We start from the raw sequence: 14,699 nt of genomic DNA, 5'->3' as shown, positions 1-14,699 counted from the left end.
CTTGTTTTTGAGACAGTCAGACCAGACACTAATACACAGCAGTCCTGCCATAGCTAGGCCCTGCTCAACTGTCATGACCTACAGAACGAGCCCCTTTTGGACTTCCAGGTCCTTGTCTCAACGGGGCTTGCACTCCCTGGTACTCCCAACATGGCCATCCAGCGTGAAACACCTTCCTTGCTCTAAACGTTGGACGTAGCGTGTTCTATTAATAGACCACGCCCCTGCAGCTCTGCATGTCTCAATGCTATTGCGAAGTAGCGTCCAGACGTGTGTTCCGTATGCTTGCGGTATTGTTATCCTTGATTCTATCCCAACCAACCCCATTCCTAGACCCTTTCCCTTCTTTCTTGCTTCCTGGACTCGTGTGCTGAGTAGCGCACTCTCTTAATTTCCCGGATTCCTGGATTGTTGCATCACAGAAATTTGAACGCACGCTGGAGTCGGAAGAGACTTGTGCAGCCTTATTCAAGACTCGATCTGTCCGTAAGAAGGCATCGACCAAGAAATCCAGCAAAGATCGGACTCAGTTGAGAAGGGGGGAACTCCTTGACACTTTGAGACGCCACCCGACCGAACATGATATGGACATGGAAGCGGCCGTCCAGGACCTGATGTGTGGCATGCAAGAGCTATCAACCGAGGTACAGAATCTAAAGGCGGAAAAACGCTGCTCTCAAACAATTAATGCTATCCCGTGATTCTGCCACAAAAGAAAGTGTCTTGCTGGGCGGCATAGTGGACAAATATGATGGGTCAGCAAAAACCCTTCGTGGATTCCTAGGTCCATGTTTGGTCCACTTTACTTTTAAGCCCTGCTATTTTTCGACACCCAGGGCTAAGGTGGGTTTCATAATTTCCAACCTTTCAGGAAATGCTTTAACCTGGGCTACGCCCCTCGTTAATTCCGGCGATCCTCTCCAAGATGATTATGATGGGTTTATACAGGCCCTTAAAACCATGTTTGACCACCCAGAGCAGCAGAGCAGGTCTATAGTGCCCAGGAACGCCTGTTAGACTTTCAGCAGGGATCCCAGGATATGCTCACCTATGTAACCCGATTCAAGCAATTAGTCAAGGAAGCTGATTGGTCCCCTGAGACGAGTTTGACCCTTTTCAGGAGAGGATTGAATGAGGAGATTAAGGATGAGTTGGCCAGAGTGGCTCGCCCAAACTCATTCCAGGCACTAATGGACCTCGCCATGCAAATAGACTTTCGTATGCAGGAAAGGAAGGCAGAGAAGAAGAAATCCAGAGGAAATCCTCCAAAAGTGTCCTTTGAGAGCACCACCAAGACGCCCACAAACCCAGGCTCAGTCACTGAACCAGAACCCATGCAGATAGGAGCCTTCCGTGGACCTATATGCCCGCAAGAAAGGATGAAAAGGATTCATACGGGGTTGTGCATGTACTGTGCCTCAGACAAACACTTGGTTAGAGAGTGTCCTCTAGCCCCTCCTCGGCGTTCGGGAAACGCCAGCTCCCGATCCTAGATGGAGCAGAGCTTTGGGAGAGAGATGTTTGCTCCACATCAATTCCATCCTTAAACTCTCCTGGACAAAACAATTTGGTGATACTACAGGCCTTCCCATCGCCCTCCAAGAATAAGACCTATTCCATTCTGGCCTTGGTAGACTGCGGAGCTATGGGAATTTTCATTGATCAAGACTGGTTTGTTAGTCATCATATTCCATACGAAACACGAAGCACCATGCAGCCGGTGGAAGCAATAGACGGGAGACCCCTCACTTCAGGACCCATAAGCCTGCAGACAAAAGAGATCCAGCTTTCTATAAACCATCACCAAAAGCGGATTAGATTCAACATCATTAAGTCAGCTCATTACCCCATGGTATTGGGTATGCCCTGGTTACAGAAGCACAATCTGTATATCAATTGGACAGCAGGATCACTATTCCTAGGCTCAGAGTTTTGTATGTCTCACTGTCTATTCCTGGATCCCTCCTTGACACCCCCTAAAGAACCACCAAGAGACCAGCAAACACCACTCATGGTTTCCAATATCATACAAGTCCCTGAGGCCTATCAGGGATATGCTGATGTATTTTCACCTGCCATAGTCCAGGCCTTACCCCCACACAGACCTGAAGACTGTGCCATAAATACAGATCCCTCAGCAGTGATTCCCTCCGGCAGAATGTTCATCCTTTCCGAACCTGAGAAAAAGGCCCTCTAAGAATACCTGCATACCAACCTTGAAAATGGCACCATAAAACCTTCAAAATCTCCAGCGGGTGCTTCGTTGTTCTTTGTCCCCAAGAAGGACACCAAGGAACTCAGACCTTGCCTCGACTATCGTGGCTCAAATCAATGCACCCTCAAAGATCGGTACCCACTGCCCTTGATCTCGGATATCCTGGAAGCTGTGAGAGGTGTGTAATATTCAAGAAGTTGGATCTCCGGGGTGCCTATCATTTGATCCGTGTCCGGGAAGGAGACGAATGGAAAACAGCCTTTAGAACACCCTTTGGTCACTATGAATATCTAGTCATGCCCTTTGGACTAACTAATGCCCCCACAGTTTTTCAACGTTTCACGGATAGGGTGTTTTCTGACATGTTATTCCTCTTCGTCATTGTCTATCTGGATGACATATTGATCTTTTCCAAGGATCTTCTAAAGAATGAAGAACATGTAAAGGCAGTATTACAACAACTCCGTGAACACAAACTTTTAGCCAAACCCGAAAAATGCTTGTTTCACATTACTTCTGTTCACTACCTAGGATTCATCCTTAGCCCAGAAGGAATTGGTATGGACCCTTCAAAGGTAAAGGCCATACTGGCATGGCCCGCTCCCACGTCCGTGAAACAAGTTCAATCCTTCCTGGGGCTTGCCAACTTCTACCGGAAGTTCATATCCACCTTTTCCGAGATCGTTCAGCCGATCGTTGCTCTCTTGAAGAAAGACACCCCCTTTATCTGGTCTACACCGCAAGATAAGGCATTCCAACGTTTAAAGGCAGAGTTCACGCAAGCCCCCATCTTGGCCCAACCCGACATAAATCGACCATTCCTAGTGGAAACGGGTGCCTCTAACTACGCCATAGGAGCGGTCTTGAAGCAGGAATTTGAGGATAAACTGGAACACCACATTGCTTACCTTTCACAAACCCTGACTCACAGTGAGACACACTACTCCGTCCTGGAAAAGGAACTATTAGCCATCCGCCAAGCCTTCACTGAATGGTGACATCTACTTCTGGGTGCTAGATATCCAGTTCAGGTCTGCACGGACCATCGGAATCTTCAAATTCTACAGTCATTGGAGTGTAGGAACAGTCGGCAGGTGCTTTGGGCCTACTTCTTTGCCCAGTACCAGTTCCACATCACTCATGTTCCCGGATCACAAAACCTGATTGCTGACGCCTTATCTCGACGTCCTGACTATGTAGCTACTGAAGATAGGGCCTATCCTAAGATGTTTCCCCACACAATCTTTGTAGCTCAAGCAGTCAATCTCCTGGAAGAAATTCGAGTGCAAACCCAACCCTCTGATCTCTGGAAGGATATTTCAAGGAAGAATCAATGGAACCTAAGAGTCAAGGAAGGATATTTATTCAAGGACAATGCACTGGTCATTCCTACACAGAAATTACAACAAATAATAATAAACCTCTGTCATGATACCCTTCACTCCGGACATCATGGCATAACAAACACCCTCCGCCTCATACAAAGACAGTTTTGGTGGCCTGGAATGAAGACCAACGTACAGCAGTACATCAAAGCTTGTACTATCTGTAGTCAAAATAAACATGATAACAAGAGACCGGCGGGTCTTCTACTACACCTACACTGCCAACAAGGCCATGGGAATTCATTGCTACGGACTTCATTGTGGAATTACCACCTTCCTGAGGATACCCGACCATCATGGTTACCATTGACTTGTTCTCTCATGTGGCTCATTTTACACCCCTGTGTAAGCTACCATCCTCGTCTGAACTTGCTGGAATCTTCCTGGAACACATATTCCTTCCTTTCAAGATCATATCTGATTGAGGACCTCAATATGTTTCACAATTCTGGAAACATCTCTGTCGCATTTTGGGAATCCAATGCGCCCTATCATCAGGCTATCATCCCCAAACCAACGGGACCACAGAACATGTTAATCAGACCCTGGAACAGTATCTTCGATGTTCTGCCACCAAGGTTCAGGATGACTGGTCACTCCTGATACCCGTGGCTGAATTCGCCTACAACAATTTTGATCATTCAGCACTTAAGACTAGTCCCTTTTATTGTAGCCAAGGTTTCCATCCATCGGTTCTACCCTCTGTTCTCCCTCATCCTACACCAGTACCTACTGTGGACTCCTGGATCGAAACCCTCATCAAAGTACACCAGGAGGCCAAAGAAAACTTAGAGAAGGCCAGAACACAGACTAAGAGGTACACGGATTCCTAAAGAAGACCAGTGCCTTCTTATGCAATTGGTGATCAAGTCTGGTTGTCCTCGAAATTATTACCCTGATATCTACGGCCAAACAAATTGGCCCCTCGGTACTATGGTCCATTTCCCATCAAGGAAATTATAATTCCAGTCTCATACCAGATCAAACTACCGGACTCCTGGAAGAAAATTCACCCAGTTTTTCACACATCCTTATTAAAACCCTACATCCAATCCTCCCCGAAATCCTGTAGAACCCCTCCTCTGCTGGTCGACAACCAACCGGAATATGAAGTGTCCCGAATTTGCGACTCCAGGTATAAACGGGGTCAGCTTCAATACCTGGTTGAATGGAAGGGATATCCTCCTAGTGAAAGAACCTGGGAACCACTTTCTAATCTCAAGACCCCTCAACTGCTCAGAAGATTTCACCTCATACACCCGGGCAAACCTGGAGGAACGGGTCTTCGGAGGAGGCATGCTGTCATGACCTACAGAACGCGCCCCTTTTGGACTTCCTGGTCCTTGTCTCAACAGGGCTTGCACTCCCTGGTACTCCCAACATGGCCATCCAGCGTGAAACACCTTCCTCGCTCTACAGGTTGGACGTAGCGTGTTCTATTAATAGACCACGCCCCCCGCGGCTCCACGCGTCTCAATGCTATTGCGAAGTAGCGACCAGACGTGTGCTCCGTAGCTAATGGTATTGTTATCCTTGGTTCTATCCCAACCAACCCGATTCCTAGACCCTTTCCCTTCTTTCTTGCTTCCTGGACTCGTGTGCTGAGTAGCGCACTCTCTTAATTTCCCGGATTCCTGGATCGTTGCATCCCGGAACTTTGAACGCACGCTGGAGTCAGAAGAGACTTGTGCAGCCTTATTCAAGACTCAATCCGTCCGTAAGAAGGCATTGACCAAGAAATCCAGCAAAGATCGGACTCAGGTGAGAAGGGGGGAACTCCTTGACATCAACAAGCTGACACTAGGGTGATATCAAATTACTGTGGATGTAAATTTGTGTGATCCTAGTAGCCACAATGCCACAAATGGGCATAGCTTATATTTACGGGTTTACCTGCCCCAGGGCTGACACTCTTACACAATTATTTTAATTTGGGTCCGAGCTGCAGACTGTTTAAAAGCCACCTCTGACTCAGGGAACTTTGTGTTTAAAGAGCTGTCAGGAAAGCACATGTGATTTTTAAACCTTTCCTGTGCAACTGCAGGGGTGGTGTTGAGGATGCCAGGAATATGTCTCAGCAAAGACACATATGTGCAGTATAATTTTGGCATGAAGCATTTATGAAAGGAGGGTCTGATTGAGAAACCTCACTTTCAGAAACAGAATTACCAGCATAATTTAATGTAATAAAAATCAAAAAGTTAAGCCTATCCTGCCCTTACCAGATGGCATTCTGTCAGACACCACCATTTCTCGCCATCACCAAATGGAATTCGATCACATGCGCCCCCTCCCTCAGCCAAAAACAGTTGAGTGATACCCTTCTAAGAGTCTCGCTATCTTAAGGCAAGGACACCTACGGAGGCCCTCTGCATTGGAGTGCTGTGATCCAGGTTTACGCTGGGTTTCCATTTTCAGTCCCTCTTTGGGCTTATGGCCAAGCATAGTAACTTGAGATTCTCTGCCTGCATGGCCATTAACCACCTCAGAGACCTATGGTCAGTTTGGATTGCGAAAGCAGACCCAAAAATGTAGGGCTTCAGTTTGTGTATTGTCTGGACTACCGCAAATGGCTACTTTTCAGTTCCGAACCTGCTGTGCTCTTGCTTTCTCAGGCGCCTGATAATTTAGGCACATGGTTGTTTGAGCGCCTCAGAGTTTAGCTGTGCTAACACTGCTCCAATTCCAAATTCAAAGAAATCTGCCTGTATAATAAATTCCTGCCCATAATCTGCAATCGTTAGAACTGGGACCCTGCAGAAACAATCTTTTAAGTTCTGAAAAGCTGTTTGGCAGGCAGGAGTTCAGGTGAACCTTTTTGGCAACTTCTTTGATGTCAAGCCATTCAAGAGAAGGTCAATTTTCCCATATCCCTTGACCAGAGACCTTTATCCAGTGAGGTCTAAGACGTCTCTCACCTGTATACAGGGTTTGAAATTCAGGGGAGCTGGGAGCTATTTAGCATACTACCCAACCAACATAACATGCCCCTGCAGGGTTACCCTATAAAATCCTCCAAACCAAACCCTCATGCCTCTTGGCTCGTACCTTCATACGATCTCTGAATCTCCATCTCACCAATCCAGAGAGTTGGGCACATAGTTCTGCAATTTAGCCTGTCTCCGTTTCTGTTATTTACGTGGGTACCCTGGCAGTGTCTCGTCCCCCACGGCCCCATTGTCCAACTCATGCGCTCCAGTGTCATCCTCAGGTGTACCTGGGAGCTCACGGCCACCTCTCTGTCTGAGAAGTCCATCTGCTGCTCCTGTTCACTTGCAGCCTCTTATAGCAACCTCCAATTAGGCTGCTCCTCCGCTCCTTCATTGGCAGAAATCTTCCTAAACCATCTACGGTTCCACGTTCCTACCTCTACCGACCTCCTAGACGTAGTCATGGATTCCTTATGGTGTTTCATCTTCCAGCTCGTACGGAATGCACAGCTAATGCGTAGGCTTGTGGTTCCGGTTCAGCGCTATGTCTCCTACTTGAATTGGGGACAGCTCCATGCCACTCCTAACAGATTCCTGCTCATTGCGGATCTGTCGTTCCTTTTGAACTTTGTCAGCGTCAGTGTCCGCCCCCACCTCCTGGACTCATGCTCCGGTACTAACAACCGAATCGTCTTCCCTATCAGCTCCTCCGCCGGGGCAATTCTCGCCGCCATATGTGGGGTGGTGCAGTATGGCATCAGGAACAATGTTAGAGCTGTTTCCAGTGCAGTACCCTGCACCCGCGCTATCTGAAACACCTTATTCAAAGTGTGCATGAAGCGCTCCACATCCCCATTGGCCCTGGGCCAGCACTGAGTGATGCGAATATGCTTAATGGCATTGTTAGTGACAAAGTCCTTGAAACAGTGATCAATTATACAACCTCTGCATCAGGGGCAGTCTGTGCACTGCAAAGATCTTTGTGAGCACCGGTATTACTGTCTCAGCTGCCGCTGACTGTACAAATCGCACCTCTTGATACCTAGAAAAATCATCCAGCACCACCAAGAAGTTTTGGTTTTGCAAAATCGTCCCAAAGTCCATGCTGATCGCTTGCCACTGGCCCACACTTTTTACCGGTCACTCTATTGGGGCTGTTTCTGCATCTTTCGATGTCAGGCTCTACCTGTAGCTGGACAGCACCTTCTCCACCCTTCTGTACAGGACAGGGAACCATACTTCTTCCCGCAGCCAGCCTTTTGATTTGGCAGCCCCTTGGTGTCCTGTATGAGCTATCCCAATCACCCACTCTCTTAACAGGACCCCTTCCACTCCTGATGACTCCCTAACTCTCCAGAGCCCCTCAAGGAATGACCTTGTATCCAGCGTTGTAAGGAACTCATGGTGGCAACAGTAAAGACGGACACAAGTGATCACAGTTCAAGGGTGTTTTTTAAACTGTAAATGCGGGATGGAAAAACACCGAATCTAAACCTAAATCTAAGATGGGAGCAAGCTACAACCATCAAATAATAAAAATAGTGGCGTCTTGTCAAATAAAAGGCCTATGCTAAAAATAACTATTGCCAATCTTTACGCTAAATACACCAAAGAGTGTGGGATAGGATTCACAGGAAAGAAAGAAGAGTTCACAAGTAATAAGTCAGGGTGAAGTTGTCAGGGTCTCCATTCCCCACGTTTTGGACCATGAGACAAGGTGTAACTCCTGAGTACAACACACTCCCGAGATTTCCCAGCACGAGAAAACAGTTCTGTTTTTAGGTATCAGGACAATCGATGGCCAAGTCTCTTATCCACAAAAAGTCTCTTGACTCCGCTGACCTGATGTGTTCAAGATAACAAACAAAAAGTTCCTTTCAGAATGCACGTTGGGTGATGTCCTTTCACCCCTGCGTGCCAGGACCTTCGGTAGATGGGTTTCTTGCTTCCGGGGGCCTGACAAGTTCAAAATGAACAAACAAAAGTTCAACAAAAGTTTCAAAGTTCTTCTCTCATTATACTTGGGTGACACCTCTCCACCCCTGGGTCCCCCTCTTACGGGCTCAGACGCCTCTCAAATATTAGCCTCCCTCCATCGGGATTTCTCCGGCATGCATTCAAAGACTTTCTCGGTTGCGTTCATGGGTCGATTGGTGATGGCTTTTCACCCCTTGTATCCCGCTCTTCTAGCCTAAGTCCCTTCTCGACTGTTAGCCTCCCTCCGCCGTGTTCACTACGGCTTTTAACACAATTTCATCTGTGACATTCACAAATCTTAATGTCTTTTTAAACAGTTAACTGTGGATATCCCTCTGCCGGGTTCACACTTGTCAAAACACTGTTAATCAGGATTTTTGGCTTTGCCCCTTCTTTATTGGCATCCCTCGGTCGGGTTCACTCTTACCAACATTTCCAAAGTACAGTTACCTGAACAGTTCTTACAATGCAGGATTTGCTTCCCTTAGTTTCACAATCATGTCAGTCAAAGGCATTCGTCTGTACAGATTATTTTACTAGACCCCTGTATGACCACTTTAACCCCCTTCTTGCCTTTCTCCCAAGGCCTTCTGGTAATGGTAGTTTCAACAATATGGTAATCGCCCAGAGTTTCTCGAGTGAGCACGCACATGGTGCCGGACTCCTCTAATGCTGGCTTTCCCTTTGCGTATCAATAGTTCTTTGTACTTTCTTTAATTTGCAGCTTGCTACTTTTGTTCCACACAGTTTCGTTTCATATCGATTTGCCCCTCAACTCACCGGCTGTGATGAATCGCTTTTCTTTTCTTGTCTCTGGAGTCAAAGTCGGTACCATGGGGCACACGTCTCTCCCAGGCTTGGTTGTCAGCGGAGGAGGGCCCTGTGTACCGTTGATATCTGCTGCAACACATGCTGGCTTTTGTTTGCCATCTTACAGTTCCTTCTGCAGAGGTTTCACAGGCCTTGGTCGGAAAGAGCAAGGTCGCTTCTCTTCTTGGCACCCTCTTGATTTGCACCGTCTTTCTCCTCCTCTTGAACTGCTGTGCTGAGTTAGCTCTCTCGAAGTGCGGCCTGCCTTGCTCGTATTGTGCTCTCATGCTCCACCTTTTTTCCTTGTGGGGAAAGGAAAGGGCTGTCAGGTGTATGTGAGTGTGGTCAATTGTCTGGCTCTGCCTGACCCTTGTGTTGGTAAATAGCTCTAGGGTTAGTCTGCTGTCTTCCACGGGGTAATAAAGTGTGTGTGTCAAAAAAGGGGGGTTTGTCATGAGAAATTATATTCTTCGTCCTAGGTGGGTTAGTATATTCAGAAGGGTGAGATTGATAGGGTTTGTGAGGTAAACGGTAAAGACTGGGATTATTCGGGTAGGATATATGAAAACAGGGATTCTGGGAGAGGTAGTTTCCAAGTGTAATGGGGTTTGGCTCCTAGTTGATTTACCAGAGGTGTAGAGATGATTGGATTTTATGAGGGAGCTTCTTTGGGCAGAAGGGAGGTAGAAGTGGAATAACAAAAAAAAAACTCATGGACTTTGTCCCCCTCACTTTCTTCCTCTGTATAATACTGCGACTCCCTCTGGGTATTCCCCTGAGCATAATCCTGGGTTCCCCGATCCAGGTGATCCTCCCTCGCTCGTCTACCCCTAAGGTTGGGATCTGAGAGGGCAAGTTCATCCCTTACCACCTGAATAAGGGATTCCTGGGATATACTTGGGAGAATACCCTCAGGTTTTTAACAGCGTGTATCGCACCTGCTCTGCCAGGAACCATGCCACTGTCCGCCATGCAGCGGATCCATGATCTTCTGCAGCCCACTTTGGCTCATCGTTGCTTCAGCTATCTTGCGCAGGGACATCGACTTGGGGACTACCAGGTGGGTGATCATGTTCACCACCTCCTCTGCATCATGCTCCAACCCTTGCATACCTTGTGCCACTTCCAATGGATGTTGGGACGGATGAGCCCGGATTCCCTGCACCCACCCTGAACTGAAGCATAACCCTGTAGTCTTTCAATTGTAGCATCCACCTTTCCAACCTCTGAGGTTGTAACATTAAGCCTTGCAGGATGGGCAGAAGCAGCTTGTGGTCTGTTACCAACGTCATAGGGTGTCCAAATATGTACAGATGGAAATGCTTGCACCCTCATAACACCCCCAGTGCCTCCCGCTCTATCTGGGAATACCTTCTCTCTGTTACCGTCAGAGCTTTGCTTCCAAAAGCGATGGGTGTATCAGTACCACCCATAAGCCCACCATGCTGGCATCCAACACGATTTCCGACTCCTTCATCAAGATCAAAGAATGCCATGCTAGCTTCCCCCACAATGGCAGCTTTGGCATTAGCAAATGGCTTCTGAGCCTCTAGTCCCCACCCCCCAGTCAGCATACCTTTTGATGAGCGCTCATAGAGGTTCTATGATGGGGGCCAGATTGGGTATGAGCCTGCTGCAAAAATTGATCATGCCGAAGAAACTACATACCACTGACGGATTGCCAGGGGGTAGGAAGTTCTTTACTGCCGCCATCTTTTGATGGTCTGCCAAGATCCCTTCTCCCTGGACGACGAACACAAAAAACTGCATACTGAGCTTTAGGAATTGGCACTTGTCTTTTTTCATTGATTAGACCTTTTCCCTGCAGATGCTAAAACACTGTTTCCACCAGTGCTATATGTTCCTGCTCTGTTTTGCAGTTGATTAGGACATTGCTCGGCCACCAGTAACTCCCTCAACCTTTTGTACTGGAACAAATCAGTGTGGGTGGAGAGTGTTGTGAATGCCCGTTGGTCCTCATGGAAGGGACTCTGGTGATACCCTGCTCTTAGATCAAAGGTAGAAAACACAGCCTCCCTCTGCAAGTCAGCCAGAATGCCATCCAGCGTGGACGTCAGATGCCATTCTCTCTTGATCTCCCTACTGGGGAGACACATGCCCACGCATATCCACACTGGGCATGGGCCTCCCCAGCTGCTTGGGTTTGGGTGCAATAACAGTGGGTGACACCCAATGTGTGGGATCAACCACCCTTTCTAATACTCCTGCCTCAGCGATGCACCTTAGATCCTCTTCAACCTTATTTCTCAAGTGCAACAATATTCGTTGATATTTTGCACCGTCTGGTCAATGTCTAGCAAGAAGCAATTGAGTTTTCGTTACGAGCGGGACTTGTTGCTGCCACGACTGGTAAGACACCAGACATTGGGACAGCTTTAGTAATTGTGGCATGTATGCAGTGCTGCTGTCCGAGTTGTCTCGCTCTTGATCCAGGAAATGCAGTATGTTTACAGAGACATCCACTTGCAGTGAAATTCTGGCTTTGTGAAATTGTCACAGTCGGATGACCCTTATTCATTTTGGATTTTCTTTCACTATTTTTGATGGATTGGAAGTAGACTAATTTCTCGATGGAACTTGGTTTCTACACAGGGGTTCAAGAAAACGGACATTCACGGATAGAGGAACTTTAAACCAGAGGATCATAGACGACTTCTTGTCTAGGTGGCTTATGGTTGCTCAGGAGAATAGAACATTTACCTTGTTTGGACAATGATGGACATTGTTTTTAGTATCCCTGTGAAAGGTCCAGCATTTAGAGTACATTTTGACCGAAACATGTAGAGTTAGAACAATACAATTGGGGTATGGTTTAAATATGTCAGGTTCATTCGTCCAAAACAGTTCTATTTTGATACTAGTGCCCACACAAACAGTGGGAGTAAGGGTATGCTATTGAAGTTTCATCTGATTCTGTGTTCGAATTCTGCCTTTTTTCATGTATCCTCTGCTTTCATTCATGAGTTGTATGTTGTTTTACATGATGTGTCTTGTCAAAGGGATTTTATATGTTTAATGTGATATGTTTAATAAAGTGGATTGTATTTGTTTGTTATAACATCTATGCACCATCCATTCACCCCTTAATGTTATTCCCTCTTTTAGTCAAGTTACCATGTGTAGCCCTACCATTTGCCCTACCGGGCACCTGGGGTCCCTTGAAATATGTCCTGATATTCCTTGCATAGTCTTTCCACATCTGTCTGGTACACACTGTACGCAAAATGTACCAACCCTAGTGATTCAGCCATGTGACAGCTGAGGAGAGTGTCTTTAGCTTCGGGTGTAACATAAAACGTGGCCAGCGTTGATAGTATCATGGAACACCTGTGTGCCGCTGGAAATTTCTTTTGGAGGGACAGGGCCTTCTAGTCTTTATCCTGCCACTTCTCAGTATGTGGTTTCGGTCTGTGTTCTGCCACTGAGGTCCAGACTAGACCTTGGCAGTGTAGCTCTTAGTTTTGACCTTTTGGTGAACAAAACCCCTTGGATACCCTTATGGCACCCATGGGTGACGGTGCACCATTGTACCCCTTGTGTGTGTTTTTGGGCATCTGTGTGTTGCCCACAGAGCAAGGTATGGGCTGGTGGCAGCTTCATGCTGACTTGACAGTGGATCTGAATTTCCTCCATTTTTGGGACACCCAGGCCCTGCCATAGGAATCAATGGATTCCTGAACAAAGGCAAGATGGCCACTGTAGCCTCTTGGTTTGTATTGCCTTTACCCTCTGTTTCCCAAAGTCCTGGTAAGCCCTGACTCTGTCCCCTTACCCCTGACAGGCTTTTGGGTGGAAGGACCATATATGGCTCTGGGGCTGCCTACTTCCAGACTAGCTGGAGCCTTCTGAGGGGCTGTGTGTTGTCGGTACACCCTTGGGGTAGAACCTGTATGAAGTACTTTTTTTTTTTGTTTTTTTTTTTTCGTGCTTTGGTGAACGGTTTTATTAGCAATAGCAAAGCCACGGGACAACAATGAACCAATGACAGTACGAGACTGGGCACCAGCAACCCCCGCGTCCCCTCAATGCACTGCGTTATATACTGGAAGGTACACGTGCATTTCAGTGGAGAAGGAGGTGTGGACATTAGACAAACAGTGTGGCAGGTGTGAGGACAGAGTCTCGGCATACAAGTCTCAGGCAGTGGCTGCGTTCCCATTCTCAGAACAATACAATCTGGCTGCAAAACATAATGTTAAAGTAAGTCCTGCAAGGTAAGCTACTTTTACAGTTCTCACATGGTTTCGGATAGGGAAGCTTGCTTGCTACATGCTTACATCCGTCTGCTAAAGTCGCCTTGCCTAAGAGAGCAGAAGCTAAAACGAATCCCTCAGTCTCGTCACTTCCCCCACTAGTGGGGGAGCCTTCTCATGGGGCCAGGGATGTGAGGCTGCTACCCGATAGTCCCCCTGGGGGTGGTGCTCAGCAGAATGATTCCATGGAAGGGGAACCTGTCTGTGGGAGAGGTGGAGACTATCGAGGCACAACACAGTATGATAATTACCCCTCTACCTCTAAAGCCAAATCTGTACACACTGTTAGTCACAACATTCATATCCTCTGTACCCCTTCTTTCTGCTCATAGTTTTTATTTTATTTTTTATTTTGTATTTTTATTAAATCCAACAAAACAATACAAACCAAACAGGCAGTGCATTTATCATCAGATCCATTATACATTTTACTTCAATTCACTGCTTCCCGTGCCCCTCCCCCCAGTCCGAGCCTAACCATCTTCACATTCCATATCTGCATCTTGTGGCTGATTCTCCCCGTCTGTGGGTTCATCTGGGTCCGGAGTTGACCCAAACAGTTCTGCTATTAGCGATTTCCAGGCCATCAGGGACTCTGTTCCCTCCAATCCCCCAGCACTGCTTGCTTCCTGCCATACCGTAGTTTCTGCCTCCGCCCATTTCTGCAAGTCTTTCCACCACACCTCCACCTTTGGTCTATGACATGTCTTCCATCCCATGGCTATTCTTCTCTTTGCCAGCACATATGCCAAGTCTTTCAGTTTGCTCACATGTTTTAGCTTCTTAGATCTTGGGAACCCCCCTAACAAACAAGCCCACCCCGTATCCACTACAATCTTAAACTCCTTCTCAGCCATCTTACGTTCCACCTCACTCCAAAAGCATGCAATGACCGGGCACGACCAGAACATATGTACCATGCCTGCATTCTCCTCGTCACACTTGGGGCATGCCTGCCGTCCTACATTCGCAAATCTCGATATCCTCTGAGGTGTCATATATGCCCTGTGCATGATATACAGTTGTATCTGTTTCAACCTAGCATTTCTGGACACCTCCTTATGATACCCTTGCACCCGTTCCCACATCTTGTCTTTTCATCAGTTGG

The sequence above is a fragment of the Ambystoma mexicanum genome, chromosome 1p (genome assembly GCF_040938575.1).
Source record: "Ambystoma mexicanum isolate Mex_15411 chromosome 1p, UKY_AmexF1_1, whole genome shotgun sequence".
NCBI classification, from domain to species: Eukaryota; Metazoa; Chordata; class Amphibia; order Caudata; family Ambystomatidae; genus Ambystoma; species Ambystoma mexicanum.
Note: the sequence above shows the minus strand (reverse complement) of the source record.